Consider the following 13,073-nt stretch of genomic DNA (forward strand, 5'->3'; position numbering starts at 1 on the left):
GGAGCATTTAGTCATTACATAAACCAAGATCAATCCTGGAGAGGCCCCCATGGGAAGCAGAATAGCAGGAATATGCTCTAATCTGTGGATTCAATGTCCTCCAAACATCCCTCAGCCCTATTTCTAAAAGACTACAAAGTGAAACAAAAAAACAAGAAGCGCACCAACCTTGCGCATTACCTCAGTAACAGAATTTATTAATAGAAGATAGGCACTCACAAACAGCGAATAAAATCAGGCATGTAGTAGTCCTCTAAGGGACTTCAAAGATAAGAAGCCAGCGCGAATCCCATCATGGGGGTAGACACTCAGTATACCTGACGCGTTTCGAAGGCTATGCCTTCTTCCTCAGAGCTCTGGACTACATGCCTGATTTTATTCGCTGTTTGTGAGTACCTATCTTCTATTAAAAAATTCTGTTACTGAGGTAATGCACAAGGTTGGTGCGCTTCTTGTTTTTTGTTTCACTTTGCAGTATCGATCGGGCTTCCCCAGCCCTGTTTTGGAGCTGCACAACCTTGAAATATACTGGTGGTCGCTTGCTCTGGTGTTGGTTCCATCTATTTGCCACCGGTCTGGGCCCTAGAGCGCAGGAGAAATCGCATTTGGTCTATTTCTAAAAGACGCCTGGCAAAGGGTGTTGGGTCATGAGTGGTGGACCCTACCGATTGAGAGGCAGGTAGCTTATCCAGCTCCATGTCTAAATAATTATTGAAATCTCCTACTGCCAGTACAAAAAGGTTCAGATAATGAGCTATAAATCTAACTAAGGCTTTTAGTACTTCAATATAGAAGGGAGGAGAGATGTAAACAATAGTAATAATACAAAGCAGGGGTGGACTGACAACTCATGGGGCCCCCGGGCAATAGGGGATCATGGGGCCCCTGTGTCCTTGCCCAAACTCAAAAAAGTCTATGAAAAAGGTACCAGGGGCATCTCATGGGGCCCCCTACTGACCCCGGGCCCTCGGGTAGTGCCCGAGTTTCCAAATGGTCAGTCCGCCCCTGATACAAAGTATCCCTTCCAGGGTACATGGTAAAGAAACATAACAAACACTAGCATCAATCACTCACAATGAGATCTCACAGGAAAATTGAGTTCCCTGAGGTATCAAAATGCTCACTCCTCTGGAAAAAGGAGGAATAGGTGGAGAGAAACTGCTGGCTGTATAAACAGAAAAATAAGAGGAGAAATCTGGTGGAATATGCATCTTCTGGAGACAAATCACTAGAGTTTGGCGGTGTGCATGACAGCCAGACTTTTCGCCCTGTTCCTAGACCCCAAACACTCCAAGAAAAGATCACATGAGTTTTAGTCACGAATAGACATCAAATAATACAATACTATTGCGTCTGAGTCAAGACGCCATTTTTTCCCCCTTCAGAGGGTAAAGAGGTAAAAATGTCACACTTTAGCACCACAGCTATTGAGCCCTTATGCACAGGCCACAATTTCTTAAGCATTAAATGGGCACATTGCATTTGGTTTTAAAAAAATAGTGTCTTTTTCAAAGAAAAAAATGAAAAAAATGCACAGATTTTTTGTGTGCTTTTCTTGTACAGACTATAATTTCCAACGGAGAGAGCAGGCACATTGCATGCAGAGTTAAAAAAATGTGCGCCTTGTTTAAAGTTCACCTGTGGGAACATGTTCCACCCATTTTTAGGGTGGAACATGTAACATGTTCCCATAACTGCAGCCTGATCACTGGTGCAATGCTTTCCAGGCTCCTGGAGACAAAATAAATAAATGCACATTTTTTTTGCCAAAAAATGTGCATTTACTATTTTAGTCTAAAAGGTGAACTTATCCTTTAATCACTTCAATACTAAGCACTTTCATCCCCTTCCTGCCCATGTCAATATTCAACTTTCAGCACTGTTGCACTTTGAATGACAATTGCGCGGCCATGCAAAACTACACCCATATGAAATTTTTATCATTTGTTTTATAGCGATTGATAGAGATTTCTTTTGGTGATATTTAATCACTACTGGGTATTTTATTTTTTGCTAAACAAATGAAAAACGTACTGATGAGCAGGCAATAAAAGATGGCACTGAAGAGCACTGATAGGCACCACTGATGGGCACTGATGAGGAGACACTGACATGTATTGATGAGCAGGCAATAAAAGATGGCACTGAAGAGGACTGATAGGCATCACTGATGTGCACTGATGAGGAGACACTGATATGTACTGATGAGTAGGCAATAAAAGATGGCACTGAAGAGCACTGATAGGCATCACTGATGGGCACTGATGAGGAGACACTGATATGTACTGATGAGCAGGCAATAAAAGATGGCACTGAAGAGCACTGATAGGCATCACTGATGGGCACTGATGAGGAGACACTGATATGTACTGATGAGCAGGCAATAAAAGATGGCACTGAAGAGCACTGATAGGCATCACTGATGGGCACTGATGAGGAGGCACTGATATGTACTGATGAACAGGCAATAAAAGATGGCACTGAAGAGCACTGATAGGCAACACTGATGGGCACTGATGAGGAGACACTGATATGTACTGATGAGCAGGCAATAAAAGATGGCACTGAAGAGCACTGATAGGCATCACTGATGGGCACTGATGAGGAGACACTGATATGTACTGATGAGCAGGCAATAAAAGATGGCACTGAAGAGCACTGATAGGCATCACTGATGGGCACTGATGAGGAGACACTGATATGTACTGATGAGCAGGCAATAAAAGATGGCACTGAAGAGCACTGATAGGCATCACTGATGGGCACTGATGAGGAGACACTGATGTGTACTGATGAGCAGGCAATACAAGATGGCACTGAAGAGCACTGATAGGCATCACTGATGGGCACTGATGAGGAGACACTGATATGTACTGATGAGCAGGCAATAAAAGATGGCACTGATAAGCAGCACTGATGGACACTGATTAGGCTACAGTATATGGAATCTGCTTGTGCTCCTATGTAAAAAATAGTAAATATGCGTGTGAAGCTGCCAACATCTGATCCAATACCCCAAGATCAAATAAAATGCAGAAAAAACTAGAAAATGATGTAGCGCTAAAAACACACAACTATAACATCAGTACCATGGGACATACAGTTGTGTCCAAAATTATTCAACCCCCAATGCTGTAAAGGGGTTTAGGGACTATAGTGTACATTTGGAATTGTATTCAGAATCAAATCCTACAAGGACGTTGTAACTACCCAAATGCAACTAAAATGACATCAATTGTTTATGTAATACAGTAGTAAATGGTTCTTATGTGGTTTCTTCATTGCCACAATTATTCAACCCCTTAAAGACTACCACTCTGAAGAACAGAGGTTCATACAGGTGCTTTCCATCAGGTATTGAAAACACCTGTGGATGTCACCGAGCAGCAATCAAGCATAATAAGCACCAATTAGGCAGCTTTAAAATGACTGTGATACTCAGCTCCTTCTAGACATTTACTGGTGTGGTTACAAACATGGTGAAGGCAAGAGAATGGTCCAGGAAGACAAGAGAAGAGGTGATTTCTCTTCACAGGAAGGGCAATGGCTATAAGAAGATTGCAAAGATGTTAAACATACCAAGAGACACCTTAGGAAGCATCATTCGCAAATTCAAGGCAAAGGGCACTGTTGAAACGCTACCTGGTCGTGGCAGAAAGAAGATGCTGACTTCGACTGCTGTGCGCTACCTGAAGCGTAGAGTGGAGAGAAGTCCCCGTGTGACTGCTGAGGAACTGAGAAAAGATTTGTCAGATGTGGGTACAGAAGTTTCAGCCCAGACAATAAGACGCACACTGCGTAATGAAGGCCTCCGTGCCAGAACTCCCAGGCGTACCCCCTTGCTGTCTCCAAAGAATAAGAAGAGTCGACTGCAGTATGCCAAAAGCCATGTGGACAAACCACAAAAGTTGTGGGATAGTGTTCTGTGGACTGATGAAACAAAATTAGAACTGTTTGGGCCCATGGATCAACGCTATGTTTGGAGGAGGAAGAACAAGGCCTATGATGAAAAGAACACCTTGCCTACTGTGAAGCATGGTGGAGGGTCAATCATGCTTTGGGGCTGTTTTGCTTCTGCAGGTACAGGGAAGCTTCAGCGTGTGCAAGGTACCATGAATTCTCTTCAGTACCAGGAGATATTGGATGGAAACGTGATGCAGTCCGTCACACACCTGAGGCTTGGGAGACGTTGGACCTTTCAACAGGACAATGATCCCAAGCATACCTCCAAGTCCACTAGAGCATGGTTGCAGAGGAAAGGCTGGAACATTTTGGAGTGGCCATCGCAGTCACCAGACTTAAATCCGATTGAGAACCTCTGGTGGGACTTAAAGAAAGCAGTTGCAGTGCGCAAGCCTAAGAATGTGACTGAACTGGAGGCCTTTGCCCATGAAGAATGGGCGAAGATACCCGTAGATCGCTGCAAGACACTTGTGTCAAGCTATGCTTCACGTTTAAAAGCTGTTATAACTGTAAAAGGATGCTGTACTAAGTACTAAGATTGAATGTCACTTGGGGGTTGAATAAAACTGATAATGCTGTGAGCACAGAAAAGACATTTGTGGTTATTTCATTATAACTGTTATGTTATATTTGTCTGACCTACAAGTGCCTCTTTAATGTAAATGTAAGCAAGATGACTGAATGATCAAAAGCAATGTCAAACTGGCCAAAACACTCAATTTCAGTGGGGGTTGAATAATTTTGGACACAACTGTATATATAGCATGATATAGGGATTCTGTTTTAGCGTGAAAAAGAAAATAAATATATATATGTGCGTGATGATACTGACAAGGTAAAGATGGAAAACAGATGTGCAACCCCTGAACACAGTGCACATAAATATGTATATATAAAGTCCAGTGATCCTGTATCAATATTCTCCACTCAAAACAGAGTCCATGGACTGTATGTGGACCCGCACACCACCACGTGCAATCCAAAAACAGCTGAAATGGCCTCTCACCTCCTCCCTGCGACCCTGCAGGGCCACAGAGCTTAAACAGATCCCCACTGAATCAAAGTATGCTTCCTCTTGAATGGATGCCCCTGGTACCTTTCATTTTCTTTTTCATGGGCTTTTTTGGGTGTGGGCGAGGAGACGGGGGCCCCATAATCCCCTATTGTCCGGGGGCCCCATGAGTTGTCAGTCTGCCCCTGATCCCCTTAAATTACAAGACGTCTATAAATGCTTGAGTTCCCTGAGGGGTTATACATCCTCTGTTACCTCTTTCCTTACAACATAACCTGGATCAAGGAGACAAAGAGAAAGCTCTCAGTGCTCACTGAAATATTTTATTAAAACCACTTCAAATACATCAAAACACTAACAAGGGATAAAACGAGAAAGTAATTTCCATCCAACTATGTAAACATCATTCCAGGGGAATACTTAGCCACTTGCGGAAGTGTCTAAACACGTTAGGTTGCAGTACTCGGTCTCCCTTTGCTCACTGTGATGATATCATCCGGAAACTCTGCCTATGCATTACGCACTACGGGACTTCGTTGGAGGCTCCAGAGACTGAAGATAGGAAAAAGTTAGAGATTTGCATCACATATATCAAGTCTGTATCCAAAGACTGCAATTTCTGAGTTATTAAGGGTGCATATTGCATCTGGAAGAAAAAAGTAGGATCTTTTTGTGAACAATTGAGGTAATATACATTGAACAGGATTGCACCACACTTTTCAAGCCTTTGTTAGAATTTGCTGCAATTTCTGAGGGAGAAAATAAGTAGCATGCAAGTAAAAAAATATCTTCCTTTTTAACAGACTAAATGTATTCTATTTTTATTTGAAATTCTAAAAAATTTAAGTAATTTCAAGTATACCTTTTTAGGCCTTTTTTTTGATAGACTGTTATTTCTGAGGGAGGGAGCAGGCAGATTTTATCAATAAATATGGCCAATGGATGGCTATTCATGTTTATTATCTCAGGATTTATGGATGAACACTGGGTAATCAACACTGATCATCCTGGTGTTCATTCAAGATAGGCAAAGGATTGGTAAATATGACACTCATATTTAGTGATCTTCATCTCAGACACCACGATGGGATCCTCTCCCTGGGTGCTGGCTGCTTCTCACCCGGCACAGCTACTATAGGAGGGGTACAGAAGCAGATCAGAGGGCACAGAGGGTAGTGGGCTGTGCAGGGTATGCAGAAGTTAGCGTTTAGCTGGCGCTCAGCAGGGAGGATCTGTGACAGTAGAGAGGCAGTTCTCTGTGGTGGCAGTGGAGGGCAGTTTTGAAGGGGTCTGTCAACCCCTGATCATCACTGTTTTCTTAACTAGCAGACTCATGAGTGCATTTCTGATATATGTTCATGGTAGCAGACTAGCAGAGCAGGGCATGCAGCCGACATCAGCTATACGGACCTGGCCAGCTGGAAGCCATGCTGTGTCAATATATGCCTTGTATGCCAAGTATATGCCAAAACAGTTCTGGATCCAGGCAGTGTACTCAAGTAGAGTCAAAAGGTCAGTATATACAACACAAAAGGAAAAAAAAATCCAAACTGAAGAGAATGATGTGGAAACATTAAAGGATTGTCCATTTTTTAATGACGATGCACTTTAATGAAATGAAATCATTTTCTAGTAATTACCCAAACATTATTTGTTTTTCTAAAAAAGGTGTCTAAAAATTATGTTTTGAGTTTTATGGGTGCCAGCATACCATGAAACAACACAAAATGTTCTTACAGAACACCAGATGCTACCTGGCCAAAAATTTAACATTCTTTGCATCTGTGAAAAAGCTATGGAAAAAAAGGGCTTGCAACAAAAAGCAAAGAGCCCAGTATGATACTGTAATGGTGGCAGACCTATAGCAGTGGCAGTAGATGTTAACAGTGGCAGACCACCAGTGGTAGAAGGAGGTGTTAATAGTGGCTAGTTGTGCTCATGGGGGCAGGAGATGGCAATAGTGGCCTGAGGTGGGATTTAATTCAGGTCTGCAGTGATGAAAGGATTAGGCTATATGAAAAAATAAATACTTCGGGTTTGATTTCCTTGATTTATTCTTCCATTATATCCTATAGAACCCCTCCAGTTAGTTCCTATCACCAACGTTGGCAGTCTGAATTAGGGGGGACCTTGGATCAACAGGATTGGCAGACCATGACCCAAGCGCTAACTAAGTGTTCCAGGAATGTCATTATCCTTGAGAATGCCTACAAAATTCTGTACCGATGGTACTATACGCCTGCCCGTCTAGCTAGTTTTATCCCTTCATATTCCCCGGTTTGTTTTCGGGGATGCCAACAATTGGGTACCATGGCCCACATCTGGTGGACTTGCCCTAAAGTGAACAGACTATGGATTAGGGTGTATGCCCTTCTTCGCACTATGCTTCACACAGACATTAAGCGTAACCCATATGAAGCGCTCTTATTTAAACCATTGGAGGGTCTCCTCCGTTCTGAACGGCAGCTGGCATCACATTTATTTGTGGCAACGAAGTTGACAATTGCGAGAGCCTGGAAAACTCCTCTCCTTAGTTTTGAAGCTGTTAAAAACCGGATGAACTTCATAATGGTTAATGAAAAACTGACGGCCATATTGTTGGATACCCATACAAAATTTCTGCAGGTATGGTGTCCCTGGCTGGATATAGCCCAGCCTTCGAGATTTGACCAGTCTCTTCTTTCGATATGAGGATGGATATTGCCGTGATTGCCTCGGAGCCCTTCTTGGTTTGTGTTTTTTTTTTTTTTTTCCCTCCTCTCGTCCGTGTCTCTCTACTGTTTGTCTCATTCTAACCTATTGTCCAAACTATCCTTAATCATACTTTCCGGATTGAATTTACTGTTTCATGTGCTACATTTGCATCACTATCTAGAAATATGAAACATTTATGTAAATCTCTCGATTTTTGCCTCTATCAATGCATGACTTGAACTGACTTCCATTTCTTCAGTACAATTTATATTTGATGGTCATTATTTCTGTGATCCATATGTTTGTTTATTTTTTGCTTCATCTACAATAAAACCTTTTGTAAAAGAGAAAATAAAAACTTTGTTTTGTAGAACCCTCATAACAATTTAATCTACAGCATCTTCAGAAGGGGCATGGTATTTGTGGCTGATCCAGGACTGGTTCATGTCAGCTAGTCAACTGTATCTGGAGACAGACAAACACTTTTGCTTGTCACAAAGTGCCTCACAGCATTGCACATTCAGAGAGGATGCTGTCTGAAGGACAACGCAGCAGCTCAAATGCACACTTAAGATATGGTCAGTGGTTCATCCTCATTACCCAATAAACAAGGGGGTCATTCATTGTAAGGGTGTCAATAGCCCTTTACCCCATGTACTGGGTAAAAAGAAATTTTGAACACCTTGCTTAGGCAGCCACCCCCACCGCTGCTCCTCCTTTCAATAACAGCAGGCTCACAAGCCACATTGTCTGCAAAACAGTATACTTCCAGCCTCTAGAAAGGAGGTGGACAGGTTCCTCTGCAGCATGTCCTTCATGTGTTTCAGCCTTTACTCCCTCTGCAAGGGCAGGATAAGCTCTGTGACTTTCCTCTGGCATAATGGATCCAGGTGAGTTGCCAACCAGTAATGGTCCCTCTCCATTACGCCATGAATTCTCGAGTTATTTCGCAGGCTCAGGAACATGAATTAAGCTGATCTGTAGGCAGGTAGGATTCCCGGTGAATTTTTCCCAGCCACACACTTGCTGGATATGACTTCCCAGAAAGTCTACAAACCATTCTGGCTTGCCTCAGAACATCCTGACAGCCAGGGAACCTATGCAAAAAGTGGTGCAGCTCAAGGTTGAGGAGGTGTGTTAGGCAAGGCACATGGGTGAACTTTCTCTTCCAGAGGGTGGAAAGCAGGTTGATGCCTTTGGAACACACAACTTTTTTGGCAGAAGATGTGTGGCTACCCATTCTAACATAACGAATATGATGAAACAAAATTAATGAATGAATCCAAAACTAAACAAATTTTTCCATCATGCACATCTCAAACTATGAAAGAGCTGTTACTAATCCAGGCCAGAAGAAGGGATTATTAGCCAAGTGTTTTTGTGTTTAATAGTTTACTATTGTTGCCCATAGTGTCTGGGTGTATATACAGTATGTATATATTTAATGACTGGTTACAATGTTGTTGTTATCTTGTAAGGGAGAATCGAGCAAAGTGCTAATTCAACTGCCAACATCCAAAATATACATGAAAAAAAAAATACAATAGGACCCCCTGGGTCTTTTAAGGTAGAACCACACATATGATTCATCTAAAAGGAAAATTGCCAATTTTTATTTTAGAAAAAAAGACATAAAAAGAGAGGACCATTAGGTCCATGAGGAAAATTACATCATTATTTTTCCAAAATTATAACATACGCATACGGCACAAAACAATAAAGTGATCTAAATACCTTGTCATACAGAGATACAACCAAAGACTGTCTACAATGATATGTCAAGGTCAGCTTGGGTTGAAACCTCAGACAAATCCCAACATGTTTTGGATGATGATTTCCTTCTTCAGAGGAAAGTATGGGTATAGATATTTCTACAATAAAATGTGATGGATTTGGTAAAATGCCTATTTCGTTCCCTATTGAATATATATATATATACGCTATTTCTATAAGTTTTATAAATAATTACTTTTATACTTTAATACTATTTCTTTCCACATATTTATAAAAGTTTAGCATGAATATATATGCTGTGTGAATATTTTCTGCCTGCTGGGCTTTGTGGTACTTTAAGAAATCCTTGCTTAAGAAATATTTGCTCACAGGAACAGACCCCCTCCCATCGTGTGATTTGGAAGACAAAAGAATGTTTTTCTCTTTTTAAGATAAGACTGAGGAAGATCACACCTATACCATGACGGAGATTGTTTTCGTGTAAAGTGACCAATCAAAGACTAATATAATGCTTATGCTGTTATCACGTGATGTTCACATCATTTTTCATATATAAGCTCACGGTTTCATTTCAATAAATTAGAGAGAAGTTTTCACAGACCAAACGTGTCAGTGTGAGTTTCTTTATGTGCGCACATTCCACAAGCTGGCCAGCGTCATAAATTTTGGACAGGAACAGATAAGCACTGGATGATTAAGTCCAAGACTAAAACAATTTGGTGCCAAGAAACCCGGGAACTGAATAATGAACCTGCAGCCAGCCGCCATGAAAAGGCGTTCGGTGTCAGTCAAACTGGACAGGCCGGAGAGCTTGATCACCTCTCGGAGCATGGTAAGATATATTTTGCTATCTTACCATTGCTTATCCTGTCTTTGTTGTTGATTCATACCTGTGCCTAGTACGGCTGCTAAAGGTCAATAAAGGCAGGTAACCTTGTATGCCCGGAGTTTATTTAAATATACCTGCATGTGCTTATCTGTTACCTGGGTCTCTGTTGTGTGTTTTTATGTATCAGTCTTGAGGTGGAAGAGGAGTGGACCTACTGAGGGTTTTGACACATAATTTCTCTGGGTGTGTGGTAACCTTGTGTGTTGACCACAACAGAGGAGGTGTCGGATATGCGTCACGGTAATGTGACAGCGGGTGCCGTAACTGTTTGTGTGGGTTACGATGAGTTACTCAGTGGTCTGTACTCAGAGCCCACCAAGATAGACTGCTATGTTATGTCCTAAATGTGTGTCTGTAAGCTAATGTTTGCCATTCATAACAGAAGGTTGGGGTTTGTTAAGGGTTAAGGAAAGTCTGGACAGCAGCCTGTGAAGTGTCTTAGATTTGTTAGGAAGGACCAGGGACAGGAGGAGATGGGTCAGACGCTGATAAGACCCCTAGAAAGGAATGTTAGCACGTGACCTGGTTGCACAGGGGGAGCAGTATGTTAAAGGGATTAGTTAAGTTAGAAAGTGTGTGGAATCAAAGATAAGGAGGTATGAGAAAAAAAAAAAGAGAAGAAAGATGTCTTAGTTGACAAACATGTGCTGAGGACAGCAAGAAGTTTGGTATAATGTAGCCGAAGTTATCCACAAAGAGTGGTGGACAGAACAGGTATTGCTACAGGGAAAAAAAATAAATAAATAAACTGTTTATGTGTACCATTAATGTGTTAAAATATTGAAAAGGATTACTGGCATGTCATATTGTGAAGGAAGTGAAGCAGTTAAAGTTATAGTAAGTAGCGAAAGTTTGTAAGCTGAAGGTCAGGACTGGCATAAATCATTGTAGGAACAGAGAGGAATGTTATGTGATAAAGGTTTGCTGAACGTGACAGAAGTTTTGTACAGAACTGGAAAAGTGTTGTATAAAGAAGGATAGTTGGAAGAAATTCAAGAAAATGGCAATTGTATAATGTATTTGTATCACAAAATTGTAATTGGAAGTTTGCTAAAACCACCGCCCTATGTTGGAATGTGGGGTGGAGGAGGGGAGAGACAGCCCTGCCCTTTGTCTAACGCTTACTTTATGACCACCACCCCAGCCCTGCCCAGTGCACTTCCTGATGGCAGCCATCTTGCTGCTCCTGCTTTGTCCCTTCCTGCCCAGTACACTTCCTGCTAGCAGCCATCTTGCTACACCTGTGTTGTCACTTCCTGCCCAGCCCAGTGCACTTCCGTTCGCTGGCCATCTTGGTACACCCGGAAGGCCTAAATAAGGTATATACCCAGTTCTCCCTGTTCTAAACCAGGATGGTTCCTACCACACTCCCGTTTTCCCCAATATGGAAGTGTCACCTTCACAAGCCGGATACATGAATGACAATGTATTCGAGTCGGATGATCAACAACCTCAAGCAGGAAGGATGCCGATAGGTATGACTCCCAAACCTATGTCAGATGTCCAATTGAATGACGATGCATCTGAATGGAGTGATCGACAGCTGCAAGCGACAAGGGCACCAATAGATTTGATTCCCAAACCCACGCACAGTGGAGTACAACCTAAACCGGAACAGTACACAAGACAACACCGACATTCAAGATTACCGGAAGGGGCACCGGTAATGTATGTCGCTTTTACCCCATCACAAGCAGCGGCCTTAGTGACGAGTCTGCCTGACCCAGAGAAACAGCCAATGCCCTTTTACCGCTGGGTAGTGCAGATACAAGAAACTTACTCAGCTGCATGGAAAGACCTGCTCAGTCTATGCCAAATTAAAGCAGGACATGTTTTCTGGCCAGTTATGCAGATGGGCTTCAATGATGCCTGCCTGACAAGTGCTATTTCCTGTTCTTCAGGCGTGGAATTTTGTGTCCAGCTCCACGACTAAACAAAGGAGAAATTGGCGGATCAGACTACCACAATTCAAGACATCACCCAAGATAAAGGGGAGTCTGTGGAGAAGTATTATGCCAGACTCATACAGGCCTTTGATGATCTGGGCTTCTCTCAATATGAAAAGGCACAAACACACATGCTCTCAACTGCTTTTGTCTCAGGGCTCAAAGAGGATATCAGGAAAGGTCTGATGGTGGCCTGCCCTGAATACCGCTCTATGAAGATGTCTGATGACTGTTGGTGGCCAGAGGCATAGAAAATAAAAAAGGAAAAAAACCAGCGCCCCTCATGGTGGTCAATGATGAAGATCCCATCTACACTCGTCCACCACCATTGCCAAATATCAGGGAAAGGATCACCTGTTATAACTGTGGGAAACGGGGACACTTTAGAAGAGAATGCAGAGCCCCAAGATATCCCAGATAAGACAGGGCCCCCCGAGACGGGCAGCGTGAATATCAACCACCACGCCCCAACTCTCGTTAGGAAATGGGCAAACCCGTGTCAACCCTTATGGCAGTATTTTCAAACAAGACTGGGGGACCGTGTAGCTGTAATCCAGGATATTCCCCAACCTAAAGCAGCTAAACAACTGCATGCCTTTCTTGGACTCATATCCTACTGCAGGGCATGGATCCCTGATGCATCGGTCCATATGCAACCATTTTATGATGCTCTCAAGTCTGTGCCATTTACCTTGTCAAGCAAGGCCATGGATAATTTTATTCTGCTGAAGCAAGCAATATCCACCGCTCCTGCCTTGGGACTTCCAGATTATGAGAAACCTTTCAAACTGTTCATGTCTGAATGCCAAGGCCATGGCACAGGAGTATTGGCCCA

Source organism: Staurois parvus, unplaced genomic scaffold (assembly GCF_062004578.1).
Source record: "Staurois parvus isolate SC_StPar_1 unplaced genomic scaffold, SC_StPar_1.0 ptg001034l, whole genome shotgun sequence".
Classification (NCBI taxonomy): Eukaryota; Metazoa; Chordata; class Amphibia; order Anura; family Ranidae; genus Staurois; species Staurois parvus.